General features: G+C 51.1%; 1 protein-coding gene across 1 annotated transcript in view; it reads right to left on the bottom strand.

Annotated features, from left to right (window-relative positions):
* GOLM1 (golgi membrane protein 1) overlaps positions 1–13604 on the bottom strand; it is an 84402-nt gene extending 70798 nt beyond the window's left edge. The window contains exon 1 of the mRNA XM_073545993.1: positions 13453–13604. The gene's annotated coding sequence lies outside the window, so the exon portion shown is untranslated. The remainder of the gene's footprint in view (positions 1–13452) is intronic.
* Positions 13605–14700: the final 1096 nt, after the last annotated feature.

Here is a 14700-nt window from a genome sequence, read left to right as displayed (position 1 = left end):
TCTTGCACTTAGCACTTTCACCGGGATTTCCGTGTAAATCTCTGAAATACGCGATTCAGACGGAACCTCTAGCGGAAGATTCCCTATAATGAGGCAGATGGAGGCATAGTGGACACCAACTGACCTGTGATCCGGCAATGTCAGTCTTTTTAGGATTGCATAAAATTGCCGTTGACCACAGTTTGGAGCACTTCTGAAAAAGAAGAACAATGCTGAACAGATGCCAGAGGGAGTCCAGAGTAACTCTGCTGCCTCACTATAGTGAATGGATCCCTCAGGGGTTTCATCTGAATCACGTCACTTGGAGATTTAGATGGAAACCCCAAAGTAAGTGCTCAGTGTAGAGCGCCAGATAAATGTAATCCTAAACACTATCTAAAATGTTTCCAATAAAAGCTTCAACTCAATCCACAAAAAAACGCCAGCCCTCACTCAGGTCCACCATCCTCACCCGCCAAAAGAAATGCTATTTTCCTTCTGGAGCGCAGATTTTACAAGAATAGTTTACAGAAAATACAGTTTTTCAGATGCTCAGATTGTAAGTCTACAAGCTTGCACACGTACAAAACACAATATTCAGTAGTTAACATGTGGCGTGTAGTCTACCCTGCTGCGCCACCGTTCAGACGTGCTGCCGTGTGGCTGCTTGGAAAAGCTGGCTTGACAGTGCGGTCCAAAGGTGACAAGAGATGGGGGTGTCTGATACGGTGCCAATCGAGGGGTGCAGGTGCAGAGGCAGAGATGCCCTGGCCGGCACCTGTCGAAGTGGAACCGTGTATTCCGCGAAACATGTTGGTTAGCTTTTTGGTCTCTTAGACAATCCGTACTCCTGTGACGTCACACGCTGTTTTCAGCACTGTCGGCTATCTTCTTCCTGCCTGGTATCCAGGGACGCTACCGGCCGGAGCTTCCCTGACTCTGCACAGAGTCAGACACCCCATCTCTTGCCACCTTCGGACTGCACCGTCAAGCCAGCTTTTCCAAGCAGCCACACGGCATAACGTCTGAACAGTGCAGCAGCAGGGTAGACTACAAGCCACATGTTAACTACTGAATATTGTGTTACACTGCAACTATTTTAGTACAAGTGGTGAACGCAAAGTACTTAAATTGTATCCACTGAATCGCCACCCCTGTTTGTTATCCAGCATACATTGGCATATTAGAGCGACAAACCATTTACTTTTTCTTTGTTGAACCATTGGATTTGTCACACAGAATCCGAAGTTTGTCTGCAGATTATTGCTTTCCTGTTTCCCTTATTATTTCCATAGTGAGGGTACTAGTGTCATCTGTATGTCTTTTTTCTGTTTTCCAAAAAAACAAGCAGAAGTGGATGTTGCTGAGTGAAATTTGAAAAATGCCATTGTAGTGACCAGTACGTTGCAGTCACCAGGACACTGTAGTACTCAGCTCATACTTCTGGAATCATGCACCTGTAAATTAGGTGAGCGGTCATCGCTACAGAAATGCCAAACATGTGGACGGTAAATGAGGTTTTGGCACACTGTGGAGGTTCAGAAGTAACGTCAAAGCCCCTTATACAGATGATGGACCAGATTGAGGACTTGCTTGACATTTTACATAACAATTGGGATGACATTTATCCTGCGCTCTACACTGAGCACTTATATTGGGGTTTCCATCAAAATCTCCAAGTGACGCGATACAGATGAAACCCATGAGGGAGCCACTTACTATAATGAGGCAGCAGAGTTAATCTGGACTCCATCTGTCCACTTTTTTTTTTCTTTCTTTACACAAGTGCACAAAACTGGGGCAGACAGCGCTTTTACGCACGCCTAAAAAGACAGATACCGCTAAATCACAGGTCAGACGATGTCCACAGTGACTTCATCTGCCCCATTATAGGGAATCTTCCACCGGAGTTCTGTCTGAACAATATATTTCTGAGATTTACACGAAAACCTTGGTGTAAACGTTCATCGCAAATTAAATGCGAGCTGAGCTTTACTGCGATCTTTGGGAGGCAGAATAAGCAAAATCAACAGCAGGTGAAGAATTGGTTTTATCTTTTATGCCGTTCTTTGTGCGGTATAAATTACATCTTTCAGCACGGGGTCATTATGGAGACCATCGGCACAATGTGATCGCAATTGCGTTGTGCCAATGGGAGCAGAAATGGAGCTCCCTCTGCGATGCCCCTCGATGTCGCTGACACTAGTGACAGCAAGCATCAGAGGGGATAAATGCCGTGTTCAGTGCTAGCAACAATCGTGGGCGTTGCTGCAGGGTGTCAACTTTCCTACAGAGCTGACAAGACAAGTGCATTTGATTGCAGCAGTGCTCAGTGTGAACCTGCGCGATCATCACGCCATATACTGTATATACACTGAGGTTTGTGGAAACAACTCCTAAAGCTCCGTATATATACAACGCATGCAGTGAACGGGTTAAAATAAGATTTCACTCTGAAATCAAGAACTTTCTCTGTATCACCTATTTGTAAGTCAGATAGCAAAAGGCTGACTGTCACTTCCAAACAGAAAACAGGTGCATACAGATGCAACTAAGAGAAGCCATCTCCACATATTCCCAACAAATAAAGTAGCACTCTGGTGTCGAGCTATAGAATGAAAATATGAAATACTGTATTTTGCGGTTTATAAAACACACCCCAAATTTAGAGAATAGGAAAAAAAAAATTTTTTTTAATAAAATGGTGGCGCTTCTTAGAATCCATGTGTCTTAGGCTGGTTTCACACTTGCGTTGGGCAGAGCTGCGGAGGGCTGCGTACTTCCTCCGTTAAGCACTGCCCACTGCCGCACCTCTTACATTCAGCTCTGCCTACGTCTGCCTGTGTCCCTATCTTTAACATTGGGTACGCAGGCCATGCTGATGTATGCGGATGCCTCAGCTTGCGTCGTTTTGCCACTGCGCCAACCGCAACAAAATGCAACATGTTGCGTTAGACGCAGTTCGGCGCAGCGTCAAAACGACGCAAGTGGAGGCATCCGTATACATCAGCATGGCCTGCGTACGCAGTGTTAAAGATAGAACTGAATGGAAGAGGTGTGGCAGTGGGCGGGGCTTAAACTCTTCCCGACCGCCCACAGTAGATAAACGTTGGCGCTTGCTGGGCTTTGTGCAGCGCCGATGTTTATCTACTGTCGGCGGTTTTGTGCCCCCCGGGACCCCCACATTCCTTACAACGCGGGGATCCCGGTGCACAATGCATGCTGGGACCCCCGACGTCATCGAGACCTGATTGGTTCAGGTCCTGATGACGTCAGCGTCACAGCAGCCAATGGGAGCGATCGCTGGGAAAGCTGCTTGTTTCCCGGCGATCTCACTCATTGTAACGCGGCTTCTCCTCTGATCTAACACTGACAGATGATCAGAGGTGAAGCAGCGTTACTGTGTGACTAGATCGCTGCCTGGCACAGCTGTGCCAGGCAGCGATCTTGTCACACAGTAACGCTGCTTCACCTCTGATCATCTGTCAGTGTTAGATCAGAGGAGAAGTCGCGTTATTATGTGCCAGGCAGCGATCTTGTCACATAGTAACGCTGCTTCACCTCTGATCATCTGTCAGTGTGAGATCAGAGGAGAAGTGGCGTTACTATGAGTCAGATCGCAGGGCAGCAATCTTGTCACAAAAATAAAAAAAGTAAAGAAAAAAAAAAACAGGTACACAGGCTAGGGCTAGGGTTAGGGCTAGGGCTGGGATTAAGGTTATGGGTGTGCTGGTGTTAGGTTTGTGGTTAGGGTTATGGTTAGGGCTGAGATTAGGGTTAGGGGTGTGTTGGGGTTAGGGTTGGAATTAGAATTGGGGGTTTCCACTGTTTAGGTACATCAGGGGCTCTGTAAATGCAATATGACGCCCGCAGACCATTCCATCAAAGTCTGCATTTCAGAACGTCACTACTTCCCTTCCGAGCCCCACCGTGTGCCCAAACAGTAGTTTTCTCCCACATATGGGGTACCAGCATACTCAGGACAAATTGGACAACAACTCTTAGGGTCCAATTTCTCCTGTTACCCTTGTAAAAATAACAATTGGGGGCTAAAAGATCATTTTTGTGGAAAAAAAATGATTTTTTTATTTTCACGCCTCTACATTATAAACTTTACTGAAACACTTGGGGGTTCAAAGTGCTGACCACACATCTAGATAAGTTCCTTGGGGGGTCTAGTTTCCAAAATGGTGTCACTTGTGGGGGGTTTCCACTGTTTAGGTACATCAGGGGCTCTGCAAACGCGACATGACACCCGCAGACCATTCCATCAAAGTCTGCATTTCAGAACGTCACTACTTCCCTTCCGAGCCCCACCGTGTGCCCAAACAGTAGTTTTCTTCAACATATGGGGTACCAGCGTACTCAGGACAAATTGGACAACAACTTTTGGGGTCCAATTTCTCCTGTTACCCTTAGGAAAATAAAAATTGGAGGCTAAAAGATCATTTTTGTGGAAAAAAAATGATTTTTTTTTATTTTCACGGCTCTACATTATAAACTTTAGTGAAACACTTGGGGGTTCAAAGTGCTCACCACACATCTAGATAAGTCCCTTGGGGGGTCTAATTTCCAAAATGTGGTCACTTGTGGGGGGTTTCCACTGTTTAGGTACATCAGGGGCTCTCCAAATGCGACATGGCATCCGATCTCAATTCCAGCCAATTCTGCATTGAAAAAGTCAAACGGCACTCCTTTCGTTCTGAGCTCTGTCGTGTGCTCAAACAGTGGTTTAGCCCCACATACGGGGTATTGGCGTATTCGGGAGAAATTGCACAAAATATTTTGTGGTTCATTTTCTCTTTTTACACTTGTGAAAATAAAAAAAATGGTTTTGAAGTAAAATGTTTGTGAAAAAAAGTTACATGTTTATTTTTTCCTTCCATTCATTCATGTGAAGCACCTGAAGGGTTAATAAACTTCTTGAATGTGTTTTTAAGTACATTGAGAGGTGCAGTTTTTAGAATGGTGTCACTTTTGGGTATTTTCTGTCATATTGACCCCCCAAACTCACTTCAAATGTGAGGTGGTCCCTAAAAAAAATGGTGTTGCAAATTTTGTTGTAAAAATGAGAAATCGCTGGTCAACTTTTAACCCTTATAACTTCCTAAAAAAAAAATTATGTTTCCAAAATTATGCAGATGTAAAGTAGACATGTTATTTATTAACTATTTTGTGCGATATCACTCTCTGATTTAAGGGCATAAAAATTAAAAGTTTGAAAATTGCAAAATTTTCGTCAAATTTTGATTTTTTTAACAAATAAGCGCAGATCATATCTAAAAATTGTTACCACCATCATGAAGTACAATATGTCATGAGAAAACAATGTCAGAATCAGTAGGATCCGTTGAAGCGTTCTAGAGTTATGACCTCATAAAGTGACACTGGTCAGAATTGAAAAATTGGCCCGGTCACGAAGGCAAAAACAGGCTCGGGTGCGAAGGGGTTAACAGAGGAAGTATACAGCCCTCCACAGCTCTGCCCAATTCAAGTGTGAAACCAGCCTTATTCTTTACCAGGTGTGGTGGCTGCAGTAAAGCAGGGTCCCAGGATCGCTGCTGGCGGAGGTAGGAGTGGGGCGATACTGCGGATGTCCCCACACCACCGAACACCCCCCTCAACCCAGCTTGTGGCAATGCTCCACTCTTGCCTCCTCCAGCAGCGACCCTGGTCCACTGCGGCCGGTAAGGTATATTCGCATTATTAGACGCACCCCCATTTTCCCCCCAAATTTGGGGGAAAAAAGTGCATCTTATAATCCGAAAAATATAGTATATCAAATTTTAGAGAATACTTAGAGCATAAATTGGTCAATTCATGTATACCCAGCAGCCACGATAATGCGATTCTCTTTGCTGGGAACCTATGGCCATGTTCAGTATTTTACATGAGAACTAGTAAGCCAAAACCAGGAGAGGAACAATCAGAAGAAACGTGTAACAGAAACAAGTACACCACTTCTGCATTTTACACCCACTCCTGGTTTTGGCTTACAAATACTTAAATCAAATACTGATTGTGTGAACGTGGCCTACTGAGAATCCTATCCTAGGCTGAAGCTTACATTTATATAGGCAGATGAATCCTGGCAAATGAATCCTGCTGTGATTAAATCCGCCAGCCTCTGCAGTTTTAATTACAGCAGGATTCTATCTGCCCATATAAATGTAGGCTTCCGCCTAGGAGAGCATTCACATTAGATGGGATACAAGCAAAGAGAATCGCCTTATTGCAGCTGCTTAATATAGATGAATTGGCCAATTTACGCTAAGTATTCTGAATTTTCTCATTTTTTAGAGCAGCAATGCAATTCAAATTTCACATATTTCATGTTTTCAAGCTGTAACGCTACAGAGTATAACTTTATTTGCTAGTTGTAAATCAGAACACTTATTACAGACTTTCACTGTGGACTTTGTATAATGTAGTACTGGGCAAAAGGAATAAGGCCACTACACAGCTCCCTACTCCGAAGCACTATCCAAGGTCACTTAACTCCATGGTCATCCATTAGTCTTAGGGCCCCGTCACACATAGCGACTCACCAGCGATCCCGGCAACGATATCAACTTCTCAGGATCGCTGGTGAGTCGCTACATGATCGCTGGTGAGCTGTCAAACAGACAGCTTCACCAGCGATCAGAACCAGTGACGCCGAACGCGCGTCGTCGCTGTGTACGTTAGTTACCACTGCGCTGATGCAGGGAGCTGGTAACTAAGGTACACATCGGGCTTCTAAGCAGCGTGCATCACTTAGAAACCCGACGTGTACCTTGGTTACCAGCTCCCTGCATCAGCAAGCTGGTAACTAAGGTACACATCGGGTTTCTAAGCACCGTGCGGTGCTTAGAAACCCTGCGTTTACCTTAGTTACTAGCGCGCTGATCGCTGATCTCCCGCCTGTCACACGCATCGATGCATGCTGGCCAGCGGGAGACCAGCGATCAAAAAAATGTCCTGGCTATTCCAGGACGATCAACGATAACCGGCAGGGGGGCCAGTCGCTGGTCAGTGTCACACACAGCGATCTCGCTGGTGAGATCGCTGTTGCGTCACAAAACTTGTGACTCAGCAGCGATCTCGCTAGCGAGATCGCTATGTGTGATGGGGGCTTTACCCTGTAGGGCCACAGAGGTCATTTTACATACAATCCCCATTCCCTTCTAGGTCCTGACCAAATAACCTCAGACATTTACATAATTGCATATCAAAGATGATCAGATGTCAATAGCAGGGTCAGAAGTGTAATTACACACAATCTGCAGGAACAAAACAAAAGAAAAAAAAGGAACAAACAATCAAGGTAAACAATAAGTGAGCCATGGTGGCTCGTTCATTGTTCCACTTGCCCAATAATTGACAGATTATAACGCTAATGACCCATTGGCTTACAATAACTGTGTGGTGTGAATGGGTTGAGAAAATGAACATGTTTAAAACCGCTTGTTTAATGTGAATGAAATCATTTAGACAAGCAAAAGAACGTATCATTCAAACTTTTGAAATTGATCTAATATTAGTAAATGGAAATTGATCTTGCTCATCCAATGGACCGACAAAAAGGAGAAGTGGAAATTCAAGTCATAAATAGGCATGTCTGCGTGATCACAGTGCACGGACATTAGATGTTATGAACGGTCGCCATTCAGTGATTTCATTCATGATTCTCGCCCTCTATAAACACGTTTCAGATATTATTTGCTAGTTATGATCATTGTTAATACGATTATCTGATCGAGTAAATGAACCTTGACACATACAGTCAGACGTTTCCACATACATAAACGTAAAGGCCCCGTCACACATAGCGATCTCGCTAGCTGAGTCACAATTTTTGTGACACAACAGCGATCTCACCAGCGAGATCGCTGTGTGTGACAGCGATCAGCGACCAGCCCCCCTGCCGGTATCGCTGATCGCTGCAGGAAAAGCCAGGACTTTTTTTGGTCGCTGGTCTCCTGCTGGTCACCACGCATCGCTGCGTGTGACAGGCGGGAGACCAGCGATCTGCTGGTAACTAATGTACACATCGGGTATCCAAGGGACGTGCGTCCCTTGGATACCCGATGTGTACTTTAGTTACCAGCGCGCTGATGCAGGGAGCTGGTAACTAACGTACACATCGGGTATCTAGGGACGCACGTCCCTTGGATACCCGATGTGTACGTTATTTACCAGCTTCCTGCATCAGCGCGCTGGTTACTAACAGGCGCGCGGCGTCGCTGTGCTGATCGCTGGTGAAGCTGTCTGACAGCTCACCAGCGATCACATAGCGACTCACCAGCGATCCTGACACATTGATATCGTTGTCAAGATCGTTGGTTAGTCGCTATGTGTGACTCCAGCTAGTTGCAAGAGACAAGAAAGAATTGCTTCTATCCTCAATAATGAATCTTTCCGATGCGGCCTAACGGCTAGCATCACGGCGATAGTGGTAACTGGCAGGCAATCAGCAGATCACGTGAGATACAGTACTTTTCTATTAGATAATTAACCAAGGGTCAAATTAAAGATATAGGCAGATGGAGTGGCGGCAGAACAGGTGAAGCTTTGCAAGTGTCAATGGCAGCACTATGGTGAAGCTAGAGCCATAGGGAAATTGGCCATCACGGTGGGTAATTTCAGGTAATTGTGGCCAGTGACACCATTAGCTGCCAAAAAATTGCCAACACATGTAAGGTTATGTTCATAGTTTTTTCAGGAGTGTTTGGAACAGAAACTCTCCAATCAAAATTTGGGGGTTTTAAACTTCTCATAGTTTAGGAGTTGTTCTGCTTGAAAAACTCTTGAAAAAGACGCAGTGTGAACATGGCTTAAGGGTGCAGTTTCTCTCGCTGGTGTGATGCCCATTTTTAACACAGACAGCACATTGACCCAGAGAGTTTATTGGAATCATTCAGACATCTGTAACAGATCAATGTGCTGGCTCTGTATGTCCTATTCTTGTCTGTTTTTGTGGATCAGAATTGTTAATTCAAGTCTATACATTAAATAGCCATGGAGTTTTAACGCCATTTTTAACAGCTCCATCGGCATGTTGAAATCCAACATACCCCATCCTATCTGGCGATTCCCCCCATTAGCATGGTTAGCTGATCCTGATAATGCAGCGAGGTTGGCCAATAGTTACCTACTATGTAGTGTGACTGGGGCCAAAACACTCCAGAATCAGGAGGAGAGCAGCATCGACGTCATGTTCGCACGTACCTCACCTGCTGGGACGTGTGCACAACCTGAGCAGTGGATTCTATCATGTGCAGCACATCAACTCTTTCTGTGGAATTAACCCTTTACATTGCATAGGGTGAAATCTACAGCAAAAAAAACACATATTTTGCATCAGCCAAGAACATACTTTATAAGGGGCTGTCCATGAAATTGGGATCGTTAACGTCAGTGATCACATGCCACTGACCTAAAGCATCAGTCCTGAAGCTGCTTGAGCAGTGACTATTTCCGTCCGGTGTAAACGCGGACCACGGAGCATCCGGCCTAGTATTATATATTATGGCTGGGCAGCAACAGAGGTAGTGTGGCCAAAGTTCGATATATCTCAGCATCATGCAAGTGCAGGTACTGCAACAAGAAAGTCGCAGAAGTCAGAACAAGATGGATTGGTTCGGACTTACTTGTTGCAGTACCTTATGGGCCAAAATGATGTACACAGTGGCCTATGGTTGTGTGACTTGTATCTCAGACCAAGTTGCTGTGTAGCACCCAGTAACATACTAATCTATCTATAGAGGTAGTTGTAAATCAGATTACCACTCCTTAAAGGGGTTTTCCATGCTTATCACAACAGCTTGCAGTGAATTGAGCGCACGTCTATTCGGAATGTGGCTGGGAGTGTGTGTATCGCATACTTGCCATCACATGACTGCTCGGTCTCATCGCCGGCAGCAGACACTCAGCCCCGAGTAAAACACTTTTTTAAAATCCCCCATACAGTCCCAGAAACATGGGCTTCTTTATTCAGTGCAAATTTTTATGGCCTTTTCCTATGTAGTTTGACCAATAGGTTAAAAACGTAGAGCAGCCTCAAGATGCATCCCCCCAGAGAACCCTGTGAGGGGGAGGAGGAGGAGGAGGAGGAGGAGGGGGGGGGGTGTCACACTGTGAGGAGGAGGGGGGGGGTCACACTGTGAGGAGGAGGAGGGGGGGTCACACTGTGAGGAGGAGGAGGGGGGGTCACACTGTGAGGAGGAGGAGGGGGGGTCACACTGTGAGGAGGAGGAGGGGGGGTCACACTGTGAGGAGGAGGAGGGGGGGTCACACTGTGAGGAGGAGGAGGGGGGGTCACACTGTGAGGAGGAGGAGGGGGGGTCACACTGTGGAGGAGGGGGGGGTCACACTGTGAGGAGGAGGAGGGGGGGGTCACACTGTGAGGAGGAGGAGGAGGGGGGGTCACACTGTGAGGAGGAGGAGGAGGGGGGGGTCACACTGTGAGGAGGAGGAGGGGGGGGTCACACTGTGAGGAGGAGGAGGAGGGGGGTCACACTGTGAGGAGGAGGAGGAGGGGGGGGGGTCACACTGTGAGGAGGAGGAGGGGGGGGTCACACTGTGAGGAGGAGGAGGGGGGGGTCACACTGTGAGGAGGAGGAGGGGGGGGTCACACTGTGAGGAGGAGGAGGGGGGGGTCACACTGTGAGGAGGAGGAGGGGGGGGTCACACTGTGAGGAGGAGGGGGGGGGGTCACACTGTGAGGAGGAGGGGGGGTCACACTGTGAGGAGGAGGGGGGGGGTCACACGGTGAGGAGGAGGAGGGGGGGGGGTCACAAGGTGCCGAGGAGGAGGAGGGGGGGTTACACGGTGCCGAGGGGGGGGTTACACGGTGCCGAGGGGGGGGGTTACACGGTGCCGAGGAGGGGGGGGTTACACGGTGCCGAGGAGGGGGGGGTTACACGGTGCCGAGGAGGGGGGGGGGTTACACGGTGCCGAGGAGGGGGGGGGGTTACACGGTGCCGAGGAGGGGGGGGGGTTACACGGTGCCGAGGAGGGGGGGGGTTACACGGTGCCGAGGAAGAGGGGTCGGGGGGGGGGGGGGTTACACAGTCCTGAGAAGGAGGGGGGGTTACACGGTGCCGAGGAGGAGGAGGGGGGGGTCACACGGTGCCGAGGGGGAGGGGGGGGGGTCACACGGTGCCGAGGGGGAGGGGGGGGGGGTCACACGGTGCCGAGGGGGAGGGGGGGGGTCACACGGTGCCGAGGGGGAGGGGGAGGAGGAGGGGGAGGAGGAGGGGGAGGGGGAGGAGGAGGGGGAGGGGGAGGAGGAGGAGGAGGAGGGGGGGGGGGGGGTGTCACACTGTGAGGAGGAGGGGGGGGGTCACACTGTGAGGAGGAGGGGGGGGGTCACACTGTGAGGAGGAGGAGGGGGGGTCACACTGTGAGGAGGAGGAGGGGGGGTCACACTGTGAGGAGGAGGAGGGGGGGTCACACTGTGAGGAGGAGGAGGGGGGGTCACACTGTGAGGAGGAGGAGGGGGGGTCACACTGTGAGGAGGAGGAGGGGGGGTCACACTGTGAGGAGGAGGAGGGGGGGTCACACTGTGAGGAGGAGGGGGGGTCACACTGTGGAGGAGGGGGGGTCACACTGTGAGGAGGAGGAGGGGGGGGGTCACACTGTGAGGAGGAGGAGGAGGGGGGGTCACACTGTGAGGAGGAGGAGGAGGGGGGGGTCACACTGTGAGGAGGAGGAGGGGGGGGTCACACTGTGAGGAGGAGGAGGAGGGGGGTCACACTGTGAGGAGGAGGAGGAGGAGGAGGGGGGGGGGGTCACACTGTGAGGAGGAGGAGGGGGGGGTCACACTGTGAGGAGGAGGAGGGGGGGGTCACACTGTGAGGAGGAGGAGGGGGGGGTCACACTGTGAGGAGGAGGAGGGGGGGGTCACACTGTGAGGAGGAGGGGGGGGGGTCACACTGTGAGGAGGAGGGGGGGTCACACTGTGAGGAGGAGGGGGGGGGTCACACGGTGAGGAGGAGGAGGGGGGGGGGTCACAAGGTGCCGAGGAGGAGGAGGGGGGGTTACACGGTGCCGAGGGGGGGGTTACACGGTGCCGAGGGGGGGGGTTACACGGTGCCGAGGAGGGGGGGGGTTACACGGTGCCGAGGAGGGGGGGGGTTACACGGTGCCGAGGAGGGGGGGGGTTACACGGTGCCGAGGAGGGGGGGGGGTTACACGGTGCCGAGGAGGGGGTTACACGGTGCCGAGGAGGGGGTTACACGGTGCCGAGGAGGGGGTTACACGGTGCCGAGGAGGGGGTTACACGGTGCCGAGGAGGGGGTTACACGGTGCCGAGGAGGGGGTTACACGGTGCCGAGGAGGGGGTTACACGGTGCCGAGGAGGGGGTTACACGGTGCCGAGGAGGGGGTTACACGGTGCCGAGGAGGGGGTTACACGGTGCCGAGGAGGGGGTTACACGGTGCCGAGGAGGGGGTTACACGGTGCCGAGGAGGGGGTTACACGGTGCCGAGGAGGGGGGGGGGTTACACGGTGCCGAGGAGGGGGGGGGGGTTACACGGTGCCGAGGAGGGGGGGGGGGGTTACACGGTGCCGAGGAGGGGGGGGGGGGTTACACGGTGCCGAGGAGGGGGGGGGGGGTTACACGGTGCCGAGGAGGGGGTTACACGGTGCCGAGGAGGGGGGGGGGGTTACACGGTGCCGAGGAGGGGGGGGGGTTACACGGTGCCGAGGAGGGGGGGGGGGTTACACGGTGCCGAGGAGGGGGGGGGGGTTACACGGTGCCGAGGAGGGGGGGGGGGTTACACGGTGCCGAGGAGGGGGGGGGGTTACACGGTGCCGAGGAGGGGGGGGGGTTACACGGTGCCGAGGAGGGGGGGGGGGTTACACGGTGCCGAGGAGGGGGGGGGGTTACACGGTGCCGAGGAGGGGGGGGGGGTTACACGGTGCCGAGGAGGGGGGGGGGTTACACGGTGCCGAGGAGGGGGGGGGGGGTTACACGGTGCCGAGGAGGGGGGGGGGTTACACGGTGCCGAGGAGGGGGGGGGGGGTTACACGGTGCCGAGGAGGGGGGGGGGGTTACACGGTGCCGAGGAGGGGGGGGGGTTACACGGTGCCGAGGAGGGGGGGGGGTTACACGGTGCCGAGGAGGGGGGGGGGTTACACGGTGCCGAGGAGGGGGGGTCAGGGGGGGTTACACAGTCCTGAGGAGGAGGGGGGGTTACACAGTCCTGAGGAGGAGGGGTCAGGGGGGGGTTACACAGTGCTGAGGAGGAGGGGGGGGGGTTACACAGTCCTGAGGAGGGGTCAGAGGGGGTTACACAGTCCTGAGGAGGAGGGGGGGGGGTTACACAGTCCTGAGGAGGAGGGGTCAGGGGGGGGTTACACAGTGCTGAGGAGGAGGGGGGGGTTACACAGTCCTGAGGAGTGGGTCACACGGCTTCTGTATCTCTCACAGGCCACCTATCACCCCCAATGGCCGCACTCGGGTCTGGAGAGGCCGCAGCACTCACCTCTGCCGGCGTCCTCTGCGCCCAGCTCAGTACCACCGGCTCCCTCAGTGACAACACCAATGTAAACGTGTACTCCCTGCCCCAGCACTCGGCGCCAGACGCGGCGGCTCACTTCGTTGCCAGGCAACCAGCAGTCAACCAGCCAGAGAAGTGCGGGGCGGAAGAGGAAGTAATGAGGCTGGAGGAGGGCGGGGAGCCGGGCTGTAGGTGCGCGCTCAGGTACAAGGCAGGGAGAGGCCATGGCGATGGACGTCCACGTCATGTGCGCCCGGACAGGCTGGAAAACAGGAGACCGCTGCTCCGGAGCCACTGCAGCCCCGAGTAATGTACAGCAGCGCCCCCTTGTGGCATATGATAGGTAGTACAGGAGAGGGGTCTGGCAAACAGTCGCTCTATTTCTGGAAAGTTTTTTTTTAAAATGACACTAAAATCACATTGAACTCTTGTGTTTAAAATGTTTTAAATTTATATACTTTTTTATTTTTGTACAATTTTTATATTATTTTAGGCTAAGTTCACATTTGTGATTGAGTCCGCAGCGTATCATCCGCCATTCCCAAACGCATGCAAAAACGCATACAAGTGCGTGCTTATGCAGCGTTTTTTTCCGCATCATCTTACGCATGATGGGAAAAAAATAGCGTTTACATGTTTGTGTATGCGTGTGCGTTTTTTATGCGCATGACGATGCATGAAGACGTCGACGCTATTGGCAACACCCCATCCTTGAACACTCAGAGAGCCGTGGAGCTACCACTCCTTGTACACGGAGCTGCAGCAAAAGCTTCCATGAGTTGCTGCTACGTGTCCAAGGATCCATTGCCAGGCAGGACACACAGCTCTGGCGAGCAGTTCCTGCTGAGGAACGTCTCTTGGTCACCCTGAGGTACGTAGTGTTGAACCCTAACCCTACCCTACCCTATCCCTAACCAGTGTACTGATTTTTGTTTTTCATTTTCTTTTCCGCAGATTCCTGGCTACTGGAGAGACATTGTCCTAGTTACATTTCCAATTCCGGATTGGGGTATCCACCCTTTCTGGGATTATTGTAGACACTTGTCGTGCGATTCTGCGGCAAGAATTCATCCCCCAACCCACAAGTAAACTCTGGATTGAAAATGCTTCCAAATTCCAGGACATTTGCAATTTTCCTAATTGTGTGGGGGCTGTGGACGGCAAACACATTAGGATTATGAAACCTTCTGGAAGTGGAACAGAGTACTTGAATTATAAAAAATATTTTTCCAT

Source organism: Dendrobates tinctorius, unplaced genomic scaffold (genome assembly GCF_039654945.1).
Source record: "Dendrobates tinctorius isolate UK_male_01 unplaced genomic scaffold, ASM3965494v1 ptg000144l, whole genome shotgun sequence".
NCBI classification, from domain to species: domain Eukaryota; kingdom Metazoa; phylum Chordata; class Amphibia; order Anura; family Dendrobatidae; genus Dendrobates; species Dendrobates tinctorius.
Note: the sequence above shows the minus strand (reverse complement) of the source record. Positions and strands in the feature narration are given on the sequence as shown.